Source organism: Phyllostomus discolor, chromosome 3 (genome assembly GCF_004126475.2).
Source record: "Phyllostomus discolor isolate MPI-MPIP mPhyDis1 chromosome 3, mPhyDis1.pri.v3, whole genome shotgun sequence".
In the NCBI taxonomy this organism is placed as follows: Eukaryota; Metazoa; Chordata; class Mammalia; order Chiroptera; family Phyllostomidae; genus Phyllostomus; species Phyllostomus discolor.
The window spans coordinates 198,499,074-198,506,215 of NC_040905.2; positions in this window are offsets into that span (position 1 = coordinate 198,499,074).

Consider the following 7,142-nt stretch of genomic DNA (forward strand, 5'->3'; position numbering starts at 1 on the left):
TTTATTCTTTGGGATCTAGAAGGTAGAGAAAAAAATAGACATGTTAAATAGATATAAGGAAGATATTTTTTAAAGAACAAAACACCCAAGTTGAAGTTGTAGGGATAAAAACTATAATGCCAGAGATTTAAAAAACCCATCAGATGAGATTCACGGCATGTTAGACATCAGAAGAGGTTAATAAACGTGATGGCACAGTGATAGAAACTACCCAAAACTAAACAAAGAAAACACAAACTAACCTGGCACGATGGAAAGCAGATCAGTGTGTTACAGAACAACAAGGGGGGGCCTGGGACGATATACTATTACCTGAAAGGAAGCCCCAGGTTCGTTATGTCCGCCACCAGAGGGAAGACGTCTCTCAATGCCAGAGATTCATGAAAAGGAAAGGAAATGTTTATTTGATGCTATGCAGACTTAAAGTAGTGACCTAATGCCTTCATCAAAATCCTAAAGGGCCTTAAAACACCCACAAACATACACAGCCCTTCCTTCCCCCTTTGCCCAGTCTGGGGTACCGTATCTCAGGAAAGGAAATAGAAGTCCTTGGCTCAGGCAGCTCCCGGTTCTTCCCAGTAATCCGTCTCAGCTGGTAGGCCTCCCTCGGTTCCCGGCACCATGAGCTGTATCACCGGGATCTCTGTTAAAGCCGGGTGGTGGTTCCCCCTACTAATGCTGCGGGGGTCCCCACTCTGGCAAAGGCATGTGGTCCTCTCTCCACCGTTCCAGCCATGTGGTCCTCTCTCCCAGGGCCACGGGAGTCCCCACTCAGCCAAAACCACATGCTTCTCTCTCTGTGCAATGGCTGCAAGGGAGGGGGGTCACCACTCTGCCAAAGCTGAGTGGCGGTTCTCTGCTAAATCCACATGGTGATTCTCTCTCACAGGGCTGCGGGAGTCCCCACTCTGCCAAAGCTGCATGGTTCTCCCTCCCAGGGCTGCCGCGCCTGGGTTTAAATCCCTGCACCAATCTTCCTCTACAGCCCCATTTCTGACTCCCCCCACACTCGGCCTCACCTGCCAGAACTCATATCCTTCCAGCTTTACTGGACTGACATCATGAGTCTGGGCAGGTGTGGCCCATGTCATGGAGCCAATCATCTCCAAGCTCCCACGCAGGCGCTGTAACTGGGGGGACCTGCCCCCTAGTTCTGTCTCAGTGAAGAAGTTACTTCCATTCCCCTGGCTCAGAGCATGGCCACAGCTATTTAACATATCTATGTAACCAGTCAAAGGTTATAGATATGTTAAATGACCACACCAGAGGGTAGCCACAAGGCTGTTGCTATGCGAAACAGTTCTCAATGACCCTGCTCCATTTGTCCCTTCCCCCAACCCACACCCGGGGGTGGGGTGGGGGGGGTGGGGGGTGTGTGGTGAGGACATCCTAAAATCTCCTGGACACCTTGAGTTCTGGACCCCATTTCAAATGCCCATTTAAGGTCCCGCCTCTTGGCTACACCCTGTAACAAGTGGGTTTCTGGGCATGAGTGTAACGGGGGTGGGAGGGCAGAGCGGGTAGGGGAAGGAGGAAACTTTTGGAAGTGTTAGATGTGTTCATTGCTTGGTAGTAGTTTCACACATGTTTACATGTATCGAAACTTACACCATCATACGCTTTAACATATGTAATTTACATTATGTCAATTATATCTCCATAAATCTGTTCCAAAACAAGTTTCCAAAGGTCATACAGCTAATAAAGCCTGGTCTGGCTCTAGATGCTACCATTTAAACACTCCTTTCTACTACAAAGCAGATATCATTATTCCCATTTTATAGGTGAAAGAGAGTTAAAGGGGTGAATGTGATCTCTCCAAGGTCACAGCAGCTGGTAAGCGGCAGAGCTGGAATCACACCCAGGTCCATTTTACTCCAAATCAGGTGCCCTTCCTGTCCCCCTCTCTGTGTATCTGCTGTTTATTTGGGGTCCGTAGACACCATGCACACAGCCTCCGCTCGCCCGTGGGATCCTGAGTTGTCTCCTCATTCCACACCTCTTCATGCAGACACAAAGCCCACCCTGGACTCCCAGTCTGCACCCATGGATCGTTACTCAGCCGCTTATCTTCTACAGGTAGGAATGTGGGAACAAATCAATTTGTAAATGCCTAGGACAGCTCAGGGCTCTGAGTAATTGCCAATGCATCTTTGCGAAAATGAGAGCTTGCTGGGCACGGGGAAGGCAGCCCCTGCCTGTTTTAAAGAAACAGTCTCTCTGAGTCAGACATACAGATAGAGCATGCATGCCTATAGCACTTAGCATCTGGAGAGCCCTTTCTCCTCTCTCCTGTCTTCACAGCAACTCATTAAGCTATCTTCTCACTCCCCCTCCTGTTTTTAGACGAGGCAACGGATGCTGAAATTGGTTATGAGGCATAACCAAAAACAGATCTGAGCCTGCATTCAAGTTCGTGCTTGTGGGAGGAGGGAGGTCTCTGGATTCTAGATCTCATTTAGGTCACAGCAGAATGAACACCTGACTACCCTTTTTCAATATACGTATGAACTTTACAGAGTCAGAGCTATTAAACAAACAAACAAGCCAGCCACCAGGTTCTTGGGGTGGGAGGGGGCTTTCTGTTACAAGGGGAAAAGTAAGCAGAGGCCAGATGGCTGCTATCAAGAACTAGGCAGAGGAGACGTGCATGGGGTGGTGCCAGCCCCAACAACTTCTGAGGTCCCTTCCTGATCTGGTGGTCACTGAATAAGAGGGGTGCTAAGCTCACGCTCAGAAGACTGGTGCTGTTATATGTGAGGTTAGGGGTGCAGAAGGATCTCTGTGCTGTCCTCTGTCCTGGCATATTCAGCATTTCTCACCCTCTGCACTGTCTCTGCAACATAGAGCACAGCTTTGACCACGAGACAAACCACTTTTGTCAGGACTGAGAAAAGGCTGTAGACTGTCTGTGTGGTGGAACGTGGAGCGGTCGTGTGACGCAGGGCACAGCAGCTCACACCTCTTCCTGCAAGCACTCAACGGAAACCTGTATTTTGGGAGCTACAAATACTATGATTAAAAACATGTCAGTTAAGCTTTCATTCTGTGTGCAAAATCTGAAATAATGCAGATTCTCCTAAATTGACCGAACACATCATGGCAAACTGGAATAGGGCTGGCATGAATTATAGCCTGGGCTTGCACTACCGATTCGTGGCTGTGCCTCCTAAGCAGGTATAAAAAATACCCATTTTCCTTGGGCAGGATCTGTCTTGAATCATGCAAGGTCTTCAGGAGCCTTGTCTCTTGTATGGCCCTATTATGAGGTAAGAAGCAAAAGGTAACATCGTGAACTGCTTATTTTCAGGAATATGGGAGAACTTGGTTTCCAGAGCAGCTTGGTCCAATAGAAATATAAGCTACATATGTAATTTCCAATTTGGGGACCATATTAAAATATGTAGAAAGAAACACGTGAAATTAGGTTTAATAATATAGTTTATGTCACCCAATGTAGCCATACTGTTATTTCAACATGTAACCAATGGAAAAAATGATTTTAGAGATATTTTACATTCTTTTTTTTGTTCATACTACATTTTCAAAATTCTGTGTGTATTTTATACTTACAGCCACATCTCAATTCTGGGTGGCCACATGCCAAGTGCTCGATGGCCACATGTGGCCAGTGGCTACTGTATTGGACAGATCAGGGCTGGCATATCTAAGGGGCATGGCCAGAGCACTAAAGAAGCTTACTTGGCGGGGGCATGGTTGTATGGGCTGGTTCATTCCAGGAAATCGTTTGTGTGATACCTGCCCCCTTTAATGATGCTCTAACGTGTTCTCCCACTCTGGCAGCCATCCACCACAGTTACTGCCTCCTTTATCTCGTCATTGTAAGTCTTTTAACCCTTCCAAGTGGCTTGTCCCAAACTCCAGTATTCAAAGGCATCTTTTCACACAAGACTGGGAACCACTGAATAAATATTGGACCAACCACAAGTCAGTTAACCATTGTTAAAGATGAACTCCCAATCTATACCACGGTGATAGGCGGGGGTACCAAGAGGATAAAATGAGACAGCTGATGTGAGTGCTATAATTTGATTTTTATTATGAATAGTTAAAATCACATCCCTCGGCTACATCGCTGTGTGTATGTCTATGCATACTTTTAGATTTTGTCTCACTTTCAAAGCAGGTATTTGAACTTAAAGCAAACAAAAGCAAATCTAAACAAACAAAATGCAAATGAACTTCATATACTTGTTGACCCTCTGACAAACCCAATCCAAATATTTTTTAAAGTGTTACTGAAAATTGAACCAAGTCCCCCAAAACAACAACAATAAACAAACAAAAGACCCAGTGAGCCATTTCTAACTAGTCAGATATTTGGGGGGTCCCTCCTCTTTACTGCCCAGTCAGAGGTCCCAGTCCAGGTTCTCTACACAGGTCACAGGGCTCCTCTAAGGCACAAAAATCCAGTGCATGTGGCTCTGGGGGAGGCATGGAGGCATCAGCCAAATAATTATATTTTTCCTCTGACATGAATTCAAATGCAGTAGAACTTGTGTTTATTTTACAGAATGTGCAAAAAGGAATCATTTCAGAAGAACTTCCAAGCTGCCAGCACAGGGCAGTCTGTCCCCAATCAATTATCACAATATGTGCATGCAGGTACCCCGATTGAGAATTCGCTTACAGGAAATTGCACCGAGTGAGAATCCATGCAGCAGCCTCTTTCACTCTGTCCTGCTCAGGATTAGATTATTTTCCTCCTGTTTGAATGATAGGTTATTATTATGTACCTAGGAAAAGATTTGAGGCTACTGAACGTGGGCGTTGTATAATTGCTTCACTCAATGCAATTTAATGAAGAGCCACCGGAATAGCTGTGCTCAATCAGTCTCCTTTGCTTGAGCACCACTGGCATGTCCAAGTGTTATGTTCTCAAAGCCTAGTCTGCTGTGCTCCAGTGAAAATCCCCTTGGGCTTTGGAGTGAGGTGTGTCTGGTTCACATCCTAGTTTTCTTCATGACACTATATCTTAGTTTTTCCATCAGTTATAATCACAGCTGCCCAATAGGAGGTAAAATGAGGTCGTATCAGTAACTTCTTGGCACACGGAAGGTGTTCAATAAATACTTTTCCTTTCCAGCTGCCAAGCCAGAATTCCCTTCCCAAGCTGGTCTTTCTAGTAATTGCTGGGCATTTTCCAGTTGGCACAGCAGATGATAAACGTGCTGACCCTATACCAATTATGACCAATCTTATCACAGCAACCCTGGAAGGGCCCCCACAGGCTGGTAGCCAACAATCAAACTGCCACCAAACTAGAGGACTTTCTGCTCTTGTCCCTAAGTTAGTGGTAACATACCATCAGCTCCTGTGACTGTGAAGTCAGTCTACTCTTTGAGGCAGAGCAAAAAATCGGAAAATAATGAGGAATTAATGGGAGCTGTATGTGGAGATGTGTGTGTGTTACTGATTAACTCCCTGGAATAAGAATTCTAGAAGTGGAAGGGTTGGTTAGCAGAGCCTGCACACTTAAAGGGCTTGTAGAACACATTGTAAAAGTGAGCTCAGGAATATTCCACCAGCATGGATGGAGTGCCCTTATCTTCATAACTTCTTTAAAACCAAATATTGCCATCTTTTTATGTTTACTGATATGATACATGGAATGATGGTATATTGTTTAATTTGGAAGGCTTTGCTTGACAATGTTTCATATATTTATTGGCTATTTGTGTTTATTCTTTTTTGTTCATGTTTTTAGCCTAATGTTTTTTGGAGGTTAAGATTTTCATTATTGGTTTATGAAAGATGTTTGTAATGTAGATATATTAACTCTTAATCACATACTTATATACACACGTATATACACAACTGCTGGGTATTTTCTCCCCATACGTTGGTTGACATTTGAGGTTTATTATTCTGCTTTTCAAAACAATCTAAAAAGTAATGAACAACCATTTATCCATCCAACAAACACTTTCTGCATACCAACAGCTTGCCAGACTCTGTGCCAGTAACTGGCATTAGAAATGGGAAAAAAAAGCCCAAATCTATGCCCTCTAAGAGATCACATAGTTTACTGGAGAACAGACATTGAAAAAAACAAAAAGTGCCATAAACACAGTGGAAAAGTTGCTATGGCCAAGGGAAGTAGTGAGAGCCAATGAGGGCAGAGCGAGGGCATCCTAACTCACCTGGGAAAGGAATTGGGGGATGAGGGAAGGCTTCTTGGAGGTGGTGACATTAAAGCCTACTTTCTAACAGAGCAAGGAGGGCATTCTAGGAAGAGGCAAGAGTACAGGCAAACATCCCAAGTTATTGAAGAGGCTTGATATTTTCAGAGATTCCAAATAACTCAGAGTGTCTAAAGTACATGGTATAATGTGATAAGGGGAGGCTCATTCAAGGAGAGAGATTTAACAGCAACAAAGCCGGACAAGCAAGTAAGGGCCAGATCATAAGGATTTCAGGATAAGGAGCAGAAATGTCATTCTGGAGACCACGGGTTGCCACTGAAGAGTTCCGGGCTAGGAAGGAACTGGGTCAGAATTAGATATGGCAATGTTGAGGCATAGAGTAGAAGCAAGACTTCAGTTAGCTGGGAAAATGAACTAAGCCAAGAAGGAAACTTGGTTTCTTCTAGTGCAGACAACTCTTCCGTCTTCTCTGAGGGTTCCGGAACAAGCTAGTGTAGGCCCTCTTTGCATGCCTAATCCTTTCCTGGAAAGACGAGCAGCTTTTGCTGAAATCTTGGAGTCAGATTCAAGAGGCACAAGAGGGAAGCTCCTTCTCTCTGCCTCCTGACTCAGCTTTGGTCAGCCAGGGAAGTGGCAGCCCTGGTTCCTGGGACTTCCTGTACTGGGCGGGCCTGGCCAAGGCGGAAGCCCCCAGGGAGGAAAGCAGAACCAGAGGCTGGAGAAAGAATCCTTATGACATTGAATCAGACATAACTCTTGGCTCTTCCATCTCACTAGAAAATTTCCTCTTTTCTTAAATAACCACTTAAGACTCTGTCACTGTAATGAAACAATTCCAGCCAACATCCTTTTTTTTTTCTCTCTAGGCAACCACTACCCAGCCGCTTCTGAGCCCTTCCCTCCCGCACCCCTGATCTCAGCTGCCAGCTCTCCGCGTGCACATCCTCCATCGGGAATGCAAATTTCAGAAACCGA